This window comes from Silurus aristotelis, assembly GCF_946808225.1.
Source record: "Silurus aristotelis genome assembly, chromosome: 14".
In the NCBI taxonomy this organism is placed as follows: domain Eukaryota; kingdom Metazoa; phylum Chordata; class Actinopteri; order Siluriformes; family Siluridae; genus Silurus; species Silurus aristotelis.
Genome location: NC_139587.1, coordinates 15,291,923 through 15,305,515, shown reverse-complemented (window position 1 = coordinate 15,305,515; position 13,593 = coordinate 15,291,923). Strand labels below are relative to the sequence as shown.

Genomic DNA, 13,593 nt, shown 5'->3' with positions numbered 1-13,593 from the left:
AAAGAGAAAGATAGAGCAAGGTACAAAGAAACAAAAAAAAAAAGAAAAAAGAGAAATAAAGAAAGAGAGAGATTAATAATATTAATACACAATAAATCACAAATGAATAAACTCAAATAGAGTAGGCAATTTAGGCAGTTAGGCAATGCGGGAAAGGACAGAAGGGGAGGAAACTGAGCAGAGCTCAGGAAAGAACTTCTTCCATCATCAAGCCCCACATTATTAGCAACATCCTGTGGGTCACAAGCATGGCTATGAGAATGGCAGTGCAGAGATGTACACCAACCCCCAAACTTTTACATGTTAAGGGAAGTGTGTACATTCATCACCTTGTAAAAGTAAAATAAAGGCAAGTGCAGGCCATGCATCAGCTATACAATCAAGAAGAGAGTTGCATATTTACACTTCAAGAGGATCTTGCATATGACATGCATTTTCTTTAGAAAGCAATTCATTTTTGCATAATGCAAAGTTTTTCATGCACAAACAGAGAGCTGTCTCTAATAATGGAGTCATGCAAGTCTTTCACTTCTTAAGCTTCTTTAGGACTGTGAATTGAACCAATCTTCATTTTACTGTTCCTTATCATGTGAATTAGTCAATATTCAATGCTCTCTATTGTCTGTTCAGTTGATTTTTAAAAAGCTGTATATTTTATGTATGCTGTGTTTTATGAAAATTTATTCATAAAAAGTGTAGAAAGTTATTTAGAATTGTGGATGTATTGTAAGTGACAATAAGAAATGACTAAGTGGGTTAGCTGGCTGAGCTACACTGCCTACATGTCCAAACAAGAACAGAAAAGAACACTTCACTTGTGATCCATCAAAGAGTATCACATTGTGCATCAGGCAGACAAGGACAGAGATCTAAAATGGGGTTCTGCTAGAACTGATAACTAATTAACACAGAAAATGACTTGTGAAGTTCAATAGACATTTAAAAAACTTCCTTTCCTCTAAAGTTTAGTTATTCCTAAATCTACACACAGCACTAGTCTTTACAAAAAAAAAAAAAAAAAAAAAAAAAAACATTTTTAGTGGTTACCATATTTTTTTTTCAAGAGACATTTTAATTTTTTTTTTAAATGTCCTAAAATTTCTGCTCCAATCTATATATATTGTATGTATGTATGTATGTATGTGTGTGTGTGTGTGTGTGTGTGTGTGTGTGTGTGTGTATATATATATATATATATATATATATATATATATATATATATATATATATATATATATATATATATATATATATACTAGCTGAAAGTACCCATGCTTCGCTACGGAAGGCAGAACGCTAAGCAATATGGCAATAAGCAGTAAGCACTGAGCAGGACTGGATGATCAGAGATCAGAACGTAACGTCAACAAATAACGTACTACCCCTTTGTAGTACCGAAACAGGGCAAACTACTTTTAAAAAAAATTTTATCGTGCATCTAACATGTAATAAGAAACAATGTAGTAAGTTTCATGAGAATCCGTACTGTTATTTCGAAGAGTTTACAATGCGTGAGAAATCGCGTTTTTCGCGAGTTAGCCGCGATCCAGGGCGAATTTTTCAAAACCCTTTCTTAGTGAGCACCTAAGACCCAAGAGGAAGGTATGTTCCAAATTTCATTGCAATCCGTTCAGTGGTTTTTGAGATTTCGTGATGAGTGAGTGAGTGAGTCAGTGGTATTTGAGCTATATATATATATATATATATATATATATATATATATATATATATATATATATATATATATATATATATATATATATATATATAGATATATATAGATATATATATAGATATATACATGAGATTGGAGCAGATATTTCAGGACATTGTTTAGGACATTTACAATTTTATGCATGGACTTCAGGACTGTCTCTCAAAAAATATGGCAACCACTAAAATTTTTTTATTATTTTTATTTTTTTTTTGCAAAAACTAGTGCTGTGTGTAGATATATAAAATAAATATAAAATAGCGTAATCCTGAATATGATACAGACTAAAAGTTACATTTTATAAAGAACCAGAAGAGTCAGCATCAACTGTGTTTTATCCCTTCACTTAGCAACAGCCTATCCTGAAGTCCTGCTTTTGTGAGTGAGAGAAAATACATTCTCTGTTGCTACCTGACAAGATAAGTGGTTTGTTTCACAAAATTTACTCTTTAATCTCTAAGTTTTCATATCACATGGGGCCACAGAATGACAAGCAAAAACTATGCATACCTTCTACACATTATTTGAAACAATTATATGAACAATGCCACTAATTGAAGAAGAATAAAAACTAAAAAGGACAAAGACTGACCCCTACTGTTCAGTTCACCCAGCCAGATCAACTGAGTTTACAGCTCCATATTCTAATATAGAATGACATGTGGGTCAGCTTGTATTCAGACCTACACACACACACACACACACACACACACACACACACACACACACACACACACACACACACACACACACACACACACACACACACACACACACATCTATAGTACCAATCTATATACACCGGCTAAATTTTCCTGGATTTCATATAGGTGCAAAATAACTGCAATGCAAAAACCTTTCTGAAAATGGTGGCATTTAATAACATTTCATACTTAATAACTTCCTGGAAAAATCATGTCTTTTTCACTTCTCTGAATCCTTCTAAATGTGTAATTCCAGCCATATTTATTAATGACCGTGTTAACTGCAAGCTCATCAGCAGCAATAAAAATGATATGCAGCCAGACAGGTTTTTTATGGCCTGGCAGTGAGATGGAGAGTAGCAGGCTGTGTCAGGACTGGAGAGAATACAGTTAAGCCATTGCTGAATGTGATAGATAGATAGCTCATGGGAGGTCTATGGTCCTCCATTAGTCATTTCTGCTAAAGTCAGCTGTCAGCCTATATCCTGATGGGCCTTGATCTAGTTTCTGACCGTGCCATATCAGGCTCAATTGGACAAATGGTCTTGTCCTTGTGGCAAATGATTATAGAAAGGTTGAAATAATGCAAAGACACAATGAATATCCTTTGCCCCAAACAGACCACAAAACCTAAACAATCCCACACAAAACCCTAATAATGATAGATGGTGGTTTAATGAATTGCTCAGTGTGGTACATGATCTATAAAGTGTCAAAGATCACAGCAGGCAATTTGTTGTGGCCTTCAAATGGCAAACTTAATGGATCTGAATGACACCCCTGTTAAGCCTCAGAATAATGATTGGGTATTACTCATTCATTGCAACAGTTTTGCAGAAGATACAATTTAGTGGTGTAAACTGTCTCAATTTGTACAATTTACCCAGGTCAAGCTGTTTTCCATTGTGGCAATTGGACTCACCATTCTGAATTTGTGTCTCAGTTAAAAGAATAAAAATTAAGACAGAAAAAGCATCAAAACACAAGCATGGGCTTTAGACACTCTGTCCCATGTTGACTCCTAGTGCTGTTCTAGCATTTGAGATGTCGGTTACTCAGAATAAAAGCTTTTAAGAACTACCAAATACTTTTTTTTTCCTTATATAGGAAGACTTGTACAGTTTCTCTTGCATACACAATAAGGGAACTCAGTAATGACAGCACTTGTACACCTCAGCTCCACATTTATACAGAACAAAAGGCATTAAGCTATGCTAATAAGCTGTCTGATGTGGTGTATGAGTTTACTGCAAATCTGCTACAATAACAAACTGTTGGCACTTCATCAAAACAAACGAAGCACTCTTCTGATGATCTGGAACACTTCGTAGTTAAAATGTGGACTTTTCTGTACAGCATTATATCTAATAGTGAAGGAGACATTTCACGCTGAACAAACATGTCATCCTGTCACACTTCTCTCCCCGACTCCTACCTTATTAACTCACACAGCTTTATTTCTAAACCTCAGGCCTCACAATCACACTGTTCTCTCCTCAGTCAGTCAACTCTGAAAAGCTCCCTTTGGAATTGGTATGCAATGCTGATTCATACTATGAATAATTCCTAGATTATACATTACATTACTTACTTAAAATGTACACACTATTGTAAAACTGTACTGTAATTGTAATAACCTCACAATTTGATGAAAATATACATTTAAGAGTTGTTGTGAAAAATGTATGGTATTCTAAAAGAAAAAAATGCAATTCCATCTGTTTTTTTATATTGTTAAACTTTCTTTTGGCTTCTCCCGTTAGGGGTCGCCACAGCGGACCATCCGCATGTTCGATTTGGCACATGTTTTTACGCTGGATGCCCTTCCCAACGCAACCCTCCCCATTTATCCGGGCTTGGGACCGCCAGTAAGGCTTGTGCAACCCTAATGGCTGGGGTTGGTTCCCTGACCGGGGATCGAACCCGGGCCGCAGCGGTGAGAGCGCCACATCCTAACCACTAGACCACCAGGGAACCTGTTTTGTTATATTGTTAAATTTAATAAATTCCAAAAATACACAAATCTTTATACCAAATAATTATTATTGCATGTAAATAATAAAATGCAACATTAATAAAAAAATGCAAATAGAATATTAATTAAGCTCTAACATCAGTCTTTGATGAAGCTCTCAGTGTACAATGCATCTCCCATAATAAAATAAGCATTAATCTAGTTAATAGTAGCCTACATTTATCTTTTGAGTAACACAATAGTAATGTAATTAAATGTAACATTAAAAAAATTATGTAACACCTAAGATGGAACGTTAGGGTTAGGGTTAAAATATTGTCCAAAATGTAGGAGCAGTGAAGTAGAGACATGTAACTGGGGAAAGAGGCAACAAAAGGTTTTACAGAGTGAGAAGTAGAAAGCTGTTTAGTGTGAAAAAGGCAATTACAACTCTCGACTGTGGTTAAGCAGCTAACACTAAGGAGAGCGCATCGATGACCCATTACATTGAGAATACAGCATGGAACAAAAGCAATTAGCGCTCTACTGACTCGCTGCAGGCTCTTTAGAAGTAGTATTAAGCTCACCATATGCTCAAATAAACAAAAGAAAAACATATTTTCTTATTTCACTGAAGTGTTGAATGGTACAAAGGAGAATGTGGGCAGTATCTGTGTTTTTGTAATAATGAATAAGGATAATTTTCATTATGACACTCAAGAAAAGGATTTAGATGTTATAGAAAGTTCTTTATACTAACTAATATGATACAGTGATTAAAAATAAAACATGCTAATGTTAATGATTAGCAGTAGCATTAGCAAAAGCCTTCTGATGGCCTTTAAAGGATTAACTTAAACTAATTTATCACCATGAGAGTTTCATTTTGCTTACAGCATTGCTCCCATGAGATTTACCTGTTTGTTGTGTGTGTGTGTGTGTGTGTGTGTGTGTGTGTGTGTGTGTGTGTGTGTGTGTGTGTGTGTGTGTGTGTGTGTGTGTGTGTGTGTGTGTGTGTGCGCGCGCGTGTGTGCAGGTGCGCGCGTGTGTGTGTGTGTAACAAGTGAATCGGTTCAACCCCTCTTTCTCTTTTTTGTCATCCAGAGAAAGGCAGAATTGTGAGTTCAAATAAAGACCAGGGGTGTACAATATAACAGATAATCGAACTACAACGTGTGTTAAATCTTACATGTCTAAAAAGGTCTTGTTTGGTGTGTGTATTTGTGTGTGTGTGTGTGTGTGTGTGTGTGTGTGTGTGTGTGTGTGTGTGTGTGTGTACGTGCATGTTTAGCATGAAATGTGAAAATACCAATGATTCACTGCTCTGTATTTTTTGTACAATATCAAGAATCTTTTTTTATATTGTTTTTAAAAGTTAAAGGTCATTGGTTAAAAATTTTTTTATATTTTTATGTTACATTAAAACGTCAAATAAAACAGGGCAGGTCAAGCTGAACAAATGAGCTTATCCTCAATGAATCATTCATTAGATCCACATGGAATATTGTACTGGCCCATCTAATTTAATATTCCAAAATAATTTAATATATTGTTTATACATTTACTACTGGTGATATTTCAGGCTGATGTAAATTATATCACAGCCCACAGTGTACTGCAAATTTGTGCACTGATGGATATAAATGAGTTGCCCAAGCACCAGGGCCAGAGGATATGGAGGAGAAACATTTGGAGATTAGAGTCACTGCTGAGGCCACAGTGACTGACAGCCTCCCAGCCCTTTTCTCTACTACTCAACAATACTGTGTTAGACAAGCCTCTTCAAAAATATACTTAGCACACAGAAGCAGTGAAGTTGGAAGGCAATACAAATCTAGCTGACCTAGATGTGGTGGCAGTGATGCTTGTTCATTTACAATTATTTCCTAGCACACACACACACACACACACACACACACACACACACACACACACACACACACACACACACACACACAGACTGATTTACCCAGTGTGCCTGGTGTGATAGTGTGCTTTAAGAATTGGCCTGCCCTCTCTCTCAGTCAGTATTTGCCCACTATATACATACATACATATATATATATATATATATATATATATATATATATATATATATATATATATATATATATATACAGTGAGGAGAATAAGTATTTGAAAACCCTGCTATTTTGCAAGTTCTCCCACTTAGAAATCATGGAGGGGTCTGAAATTGTCATCGTAGGTGCATGTCCACTGTGAGAGACATAATCTAAAAAAAAAGGAGCCAAGGAGTGGCTCTGTAAGAAGCATATCAAGGTTCTGGCGTGGCCTAGCCAGTCTCCAGACCTAAACCCAATAGAGAATCTTTGGAGGGAGCTCAAAATCTGTGTTTCTCAGTGACAGGCCAGAAACCTGACTGATCTAGAGAAGATCTGTGTGGAGGAGTGGGCCAAAATCCCTCCTGCAGTGTGTGCAAACCTGGTGAAAAACTACAGGAAACGTTTGACCTTTGTAATTGCAAACAAAGGCTACTGTACCAAATATTAACATTGACTTTCTCAGGTGTTCAAATACTTATTTGCAGCTGTATCATACAAATAAATAGTAAAAAAATCATATATTGTGATTTCTTGATTTTTATTTTTAGATTATGTCTCTCACAGTGGACATGCACCTACGATGACAATTTCAGACCCCTCCATGATTTCTAAGTGGGAGACCTTGCAAAATAGCAGGGTGTTCAAATACTTATTTTCCTCAATGTATATATATATATTTCGGTTTACGGGGGAGTGCTTATGGATCCATGCAAAGATAAAAGGCTGTCCTATTAGCTTTGCATAATATGGCTTTTAACTGACTGATTTACCCAGACTGCCAGGTTTCAAACCTCATCACAGATGTTCACTAGATATGAGAGAGATGTTTGTCAAAATTGTAAAAATAACAAAAATCACAGAAAGAGCTGCTTTAATATATGCTCTTCGCTGAGTAGAGGGGACAACAAACTTTCTCCAGACCACCTTTCACACAATGCATTAATAAAACTTTTAAGTAGCCCACATCATGCCTTCTTTATGGACAGCTTGGAAATGCCAACTTTCATTACTACAATTTACATTATGGTCTTTACTAAGGATTCAATTTAATTGCTGCTTCATAATAGTACATTTGAATAAAAGCCATATTCTTCCCACAGAGCTGATTTCGGTTTACGGATTACTGTCTGGAACAGTATTTACTGTTTAATCAAGAGATGATAAAAGCTAATGGGATTCTGTACAGTTAAAGCTTGATTAATCCACTTGTGACCTGACATGTGAACAAATCAAATGTTGCCCCTGAAATGTGGTCTGGACAGCATCCAATGCTGATCTTTCATCCACATTGTCAATGTGGATTTTACAGCCATGTTAAAAATATTGGATCAAATTAAAGCATTATGAAGTTTGTGTAGTGAAAATGTATTCCTTATTTATCACCTAGTGATGTGGGACAGTGTTTCATTAAGCCCTCATAGATTTTTAATAGAGCAATAGATCTGCATGAGAAAAGAACATCAACACTGAATTGATAGATAGCTGAAGCACATAAAAAAAATATATAAAGCAGGTAGGTTTTATATACAGTGTATTCTCTCAGTCTCTTTCTCTGTTTTTGTGCTCCTCTAATAAATGAGTGATCTCTTACTTGCCAACAGCATCAACACCTAATTGGACACTCTCAGATGCCATGTTCTTCAGCACAAGTTTTTTCCTTTCATCGATAAAAAAGCACCTTGTGACACCTTCCTATTAAAGGACTCTAACACTACCCAATGGCTGACCAATCAGATATATGTGGCAATAACTATTCACTCACGCATACTTACACCAAGCTTGTTCTAGCTAGATATAGTTACAACTTGTGAATGTTTATTTAAAAATTAATGGATGAATTCTTGTTAAAATGAGCAAAGCAGTGTTAAGGCTGAGAGTGATAAAAATCCAGATCACGAAGGCAACGACAAATCAAACAGATAATAAAGCAGGAAGTGGCATTGCAGCTGCACATGCTGTACACAGTTTCATGGTAAGTGGACTGATTAATTTGTATTTATTCCCTATTCAATATGCAAGAATGGCTTTTTCAGGGGGTTATGGGTTCAATCAATACAAATAAGAACCATGCACTAAAGCATGCATGCAAAAATCAATGATAAACAAAATTGTCCAGCTTTCCACTTTGCTTTGTGAGGAACAAGAACTCAGTCACAGCCAAGCACCTTATTTTAGGCACAAATAATAAAGAAACATATAATGGATATAAAAAAATGTCTAAGCAATAGGGGTGTAACGGTACACGTATTTAAACCAAACTTTTTATTATAGGCTTTTAGTTCGCTAAACACGGACAAGGGCGGAACATAGTTAAAATCCAAGTTCCCTCAGGACCATATTAAGTGGCAGGCTGCAAGTTTGTTTAGTCTTCGCCTAATATATATCTTTTATATATATATTATAAAACTTCAAAACATACACAACAATGCCAGAGGTATAAAAAAGAAACTAGTAATTTTTGCGCAGTGTCACTGTGGCTACTCACTCTGTACCAAAAATACAAACCAACTCCTCGCTAATGCTAGCACTGGATTCTCCAGCGTTTATGACTAGCATCCTTAATTTCTATGAAAAGATATTCTGGGCAATTATCAAAAGGAATCTTACTTTACTGTTTGCGTTTTTGCTTTTGCAAATGCACATTGACTGCCAAATAAATAAAAAAAAGCAAAGTCTATTTGCAACGTTATTTCCTGTGTCTTACGAATTATGACCATGTCATATTTAAATAGCAATATTAATGACCACATCTGCTTTTTCACATTCTCCTGTCAAAACTCAGCCTGTCAAAACTCAGATGGAATCGCAATTCCTTCGCAATTTCTTTTACATTTGAATTTGCAATGCCTTGCACTAAGTGTGGGCGGATCAATCCTAATACCAATATTATCAATACCAACGTAGATATTGATATTAGATCGATACTAGAGATTAATACTTTTAAATTTCTAGAATCTACACTAAAGTTCATTGCTAGTGTTCATCAAAGATTAGACATGTCTCTGAAAAAGCTGTTAGTCTGTCTGAATAAGTTGCTTTTCCCCGGTGTGACTCAGCGGCACCAAGTGCATGCACTTTTGTCTATTCTGAATAAAAGATGGCAGAAAGTATAAGGAGCATCATGTGGAGTTATTTTACCGCAGTAAATTAAAACATTACTAACTGTGATTGTAATGATTGTAGAAAGTCTATTCGCTACTGTTGCAATTCCACTAACTTACACAAACACATAAAACTATATGAAATAGAGAACACAGAGCTCCAAATGAAACAGAGAGAGGAGGAGGCAAATCAGCCAGACCCCAAGCAGACCCCAAGCAGTGCCAGCTCTTAGAGGTCAAATCCTAATGCAAATTCTATGTGTCCATACAATAATGCATGATCTATAGATTTTTATAGATAGATAGAACTTTATTGTCATAGTACAGGTACAGAGCAACAAAATGCAGTTTAGCATCTACCAGAAGTGCAAATAATAGCGATTGTGCAAATTGACAAGTGCACATAAATATGTAAGTGTATGGACATCATGTAAATATATAAATGTGAAATATTAGGCAGGATGTACAGTATGTAAGATATATATTAATATACATAAATAAAATAGTATTGCAGATGTATGTAAAGCACAATATGTGTAGAGGGGTTAAAAATTACAATATGCAATATGTACATTGCATGTACTACTGTACGGAAGTTAAATACAGTGTTGATACAGTGATCTAATAGTGTAGTGTAGAGTATAGTAGGGTGATGGTGGATTAAAAAAAGCCGGCCCTGAACCTGTTGGTTCTGGTGCATATGTTCCTGTATTTCCTTCTTTAAGAAAGGAGGTTAAACAGTTTGTGACTGGGATGTAAAGAGTCCTTGATGATGATGCGAGCTCTGAGCAGACATCTGCTGTGGTGAAGGTGCTCAATGGCAGATAGTTGGGTGCCAGTGAAGCGTTGGGCGATATTGACCACCCTTTGCAGGGCTTTTTGCTTTCACACACAGTGGAGTCTCCGTACCACACATTGATGGAGTTGGTCAGGTTGCTTTTGATGATGTAGCAGTAAAAACTTGTTATAATCCATAGGGACAGATACATTTTTTTAAGACTCCTCAAGAAGTACAGGCATTGTTGTGCCTTCTTAACCAGATCTGAAATGTTTTGGTGCCAGGAATGATCTCTAGAGATGTGAACTCACAGGAATTTAAAGTTGGAGACCCTCTCTACCTCAGTTCTATTGATGTAGACTGGAAAGTGTCTCCTGTTGTTAGATTTCCAAAAGTCTTCGGCTTTGGATCTCTTCCCTGTAGGCCGATTTGTCGTTGTTGCTGATCTGGCTGACTACGGTGGTGTCATCTGCATACTTGATGAAGATGTTAGAGTTATGGAGAGGAGCACAGTCATGGGTGAACAGGAAGTAGAGTAGTGGGCTTAGAACACAGCCCTTAGAGATGCCAGTGTTTAAAATGAGAGTTGAGGATACCTGTTTGCGAAACCTAAGAGACTGAAGTCTATTGGTGAGTAAGTCCAGAATCCATCTGCAAGTGGAGGTGCAGATACCCAGGTCACTGAGCTTAGTGATTGGTACAGTGGGGAGGACTGTATTGAACGTAGAACTAAAGACAATGAACAGCATTCTGATGTAGGTGATCTAGGTTGGCAAAGGCTGAATGAAGAGCCATGGAAACTGCATCCTGTTCAGCGATAGGCAAACTGTTGTGGGTCCAGTGTAGGTGGTAGGCCTGCAGTGAGGTGATTTAGAACCGGTTTCCCAAAGAACTTTATAACAATGGGGTGAATGCTTAGTCATGGTATAATGGTTGTAGTTTTCAGGCTTGTAGGAACCATGGCTTGGGCTAGTGACAGGTTAAAAATGTCAGTGAAGACCTGTGCCAGTTGTCAGTGCATGCTCTGAGAACACGTCCCGGTATACCATCCAGACCAGCTGCCTTGCGTGCATCCACTCTGTCAAATGCTAAATAGATGTCCGTTGTTGAGAGTGAACGTGGACTGTGAGCAGTAGTAGAGTCAGCGATTGAGGTGGAATGGCCAATGCCTTGATCTAAATAAGCAAAAAAGTAATTGAGTTCATTCGGTAAGAAGACACTGCTGGTTGAGTTGTGGAAGTGCTCTTCTATGTGGAGTTTGCATGTATGTTTGGCTCTCTTATACCTCTTTTTAGGTTGGCCCTGGCTCTGTTGTAGTCCTCTGCATTGTCAGCTTTAAAAGCAGCATCTCTTGCTTTCAAAAGGAGACAGACCTCAGAGTTCATCCACAGCTTCAGATTAGGAAAGCATTCCATGTTTTTGACGGTAGTCACATTGTCAATGCACGTGTTGATATGCTCCAAAACAGATGATGTGTAGATGTCTATGTCTGTGTGAGAGGCCAGTGTGGCCTGTAAAGCAAACATGTTCCAGTCAGTATCCTGAAACTGTTGCTGTAGAGAATAAGTGGCCCCCTCTGGCCATACCTGTACTGTCCCCACAGCTGTTTTCAGCCGTTTGATCGGTGGTGTGTATTTGGGTAACAGAAACAAAAAGAGGTGATCAAACTGACCCAAATGGAGGAGGGGAATGGCCGTGTATGCCTCAGGTATGTTTGTATGTACCTGATCCAGTGTGTTGTCCCCTCTGGTAGAGCAGGAGAGATTATGGTAAAATTTTTATAGTACAGATCTCAGGTTGGAGTGGTTGAAGTCTCCAGCAACGATGAAAGCTTTTTTAGGATGCACAGACTGTTGTTTGCTGATACTTGCGTGCTTTTCCTCCATAGCTATGATGGCGCAAATGTTATTTCAGAGCACAGATTTGGAAATGATACATAGATTACTTACAAAAACAAATGTGATCAGATTTTATTAATAACACAATAGCAAGTCTGGGTTATGGCCTTATAAAAGAAAACGTAAAAGTAGCTAATTTACAGGTGATAATATAGTACATAAATAGTCTAAATTGCTTGATTTCTGCATTAGGAATTAGGGTAGAATTGTCTTAATTGTGTTTCATCTTTAATGTTAACATGTGTGATGCTGTACAGATGTCTTATGTCAATGTCTGTGATTTAAAAAAATAAATGTTAAGGGATAAGCTCCTATGCCACAAGTTCTATATGTATTCCCAAACAAAATAACATCCCTGTGTACACCTGACAAAAAGCAATTAGACTTTCCAAGCCTAAGACTTATCCACACAAATGATTCAGGAATACTGCAGCAGCTGGCAGATTTGAAGAAATGTTTGAACAACTTTTAATACAGTTTCATTTGTGTTTCGAACTTCATTTACATCTCATTTCATGTGACTCTGTCTGCCCTGACTGCAGCTATCATACAGCACCTGATTGCTAATTGCACTGGGCTTATAAGTAAAATAGATAAGATGCAACCCAAGGACATCCTCAATTTGAAACTTAGATAAGGTGTTGGCCATCGATTCAGTTGTGCCTAAATCAGAAATTTATTTCCAAAAGTTATGTAAGCAGTACATGTGAAAGGTAAACAGATAAACAGCCTGTCAAGTGCCTTATAAGGATTTCAGCAATAAACTAGAAAAACAACATGAGAGCTGTCAAGACAAGAGGTCCCTCATTATTTAGGTACATTTTAAGATACATAACGGTGTCTTACACAAGGGCAGAAATATGTTTAACAAATAGAAACAAATAAATATTTTGCTATGGGTCTTACAACAATGTTCATTAGTTCATATTTTGTAATCACTTGATCCTGGCCAGGATCACAAAATATGAACAAATGATCCTGGATCATTTTACCCTATCCTGGTAACTTATGTTGCCAGGATATAGTAAGGCACTGTGAATGCACACAGACAGCAACCTGAGTTCAGGATCAAACTTTAGACACTGGAGTTATGAGGCAACAGTACCTGCTTTGCTACCATGTCACTTATAAAGCAATGCACAAATGAAAAGGCACCTTGGTTCCCAGATTCAACATGATTTGCATAAAAAGCAAAAACCTGGAATATAGTATGATTCTAAAGGAAATCTGATTTTCTGTTTAATTTTTCTGATTTTCAGGCTATTGGCAAATACATCTGTGCTGAGAAAGGAGCTTGGAACCGCATGAATGCTCTGTTTATCCCAGCTGGTTTGTCTTGAATAGTGCTCATCTGTTGCTGGTTTAGCTTACTTCACTCTCC

General features: G+C 37.0%; 1 protein-coding gene across 6 annotated transcripts in view; it reads right to left on the bottom strand.

Moving 5' to 3' along the window:
- fgf13a (fibroblast growth factor 13a) overlaps window positions 1-13,593 on the bottom strand; it is a 114,320-nt gene that overhangs the window by 54,948 nt on the left and 45,779 nt on the right. The gene's annotated exons all lie outside the window — the stretch shown is intronic.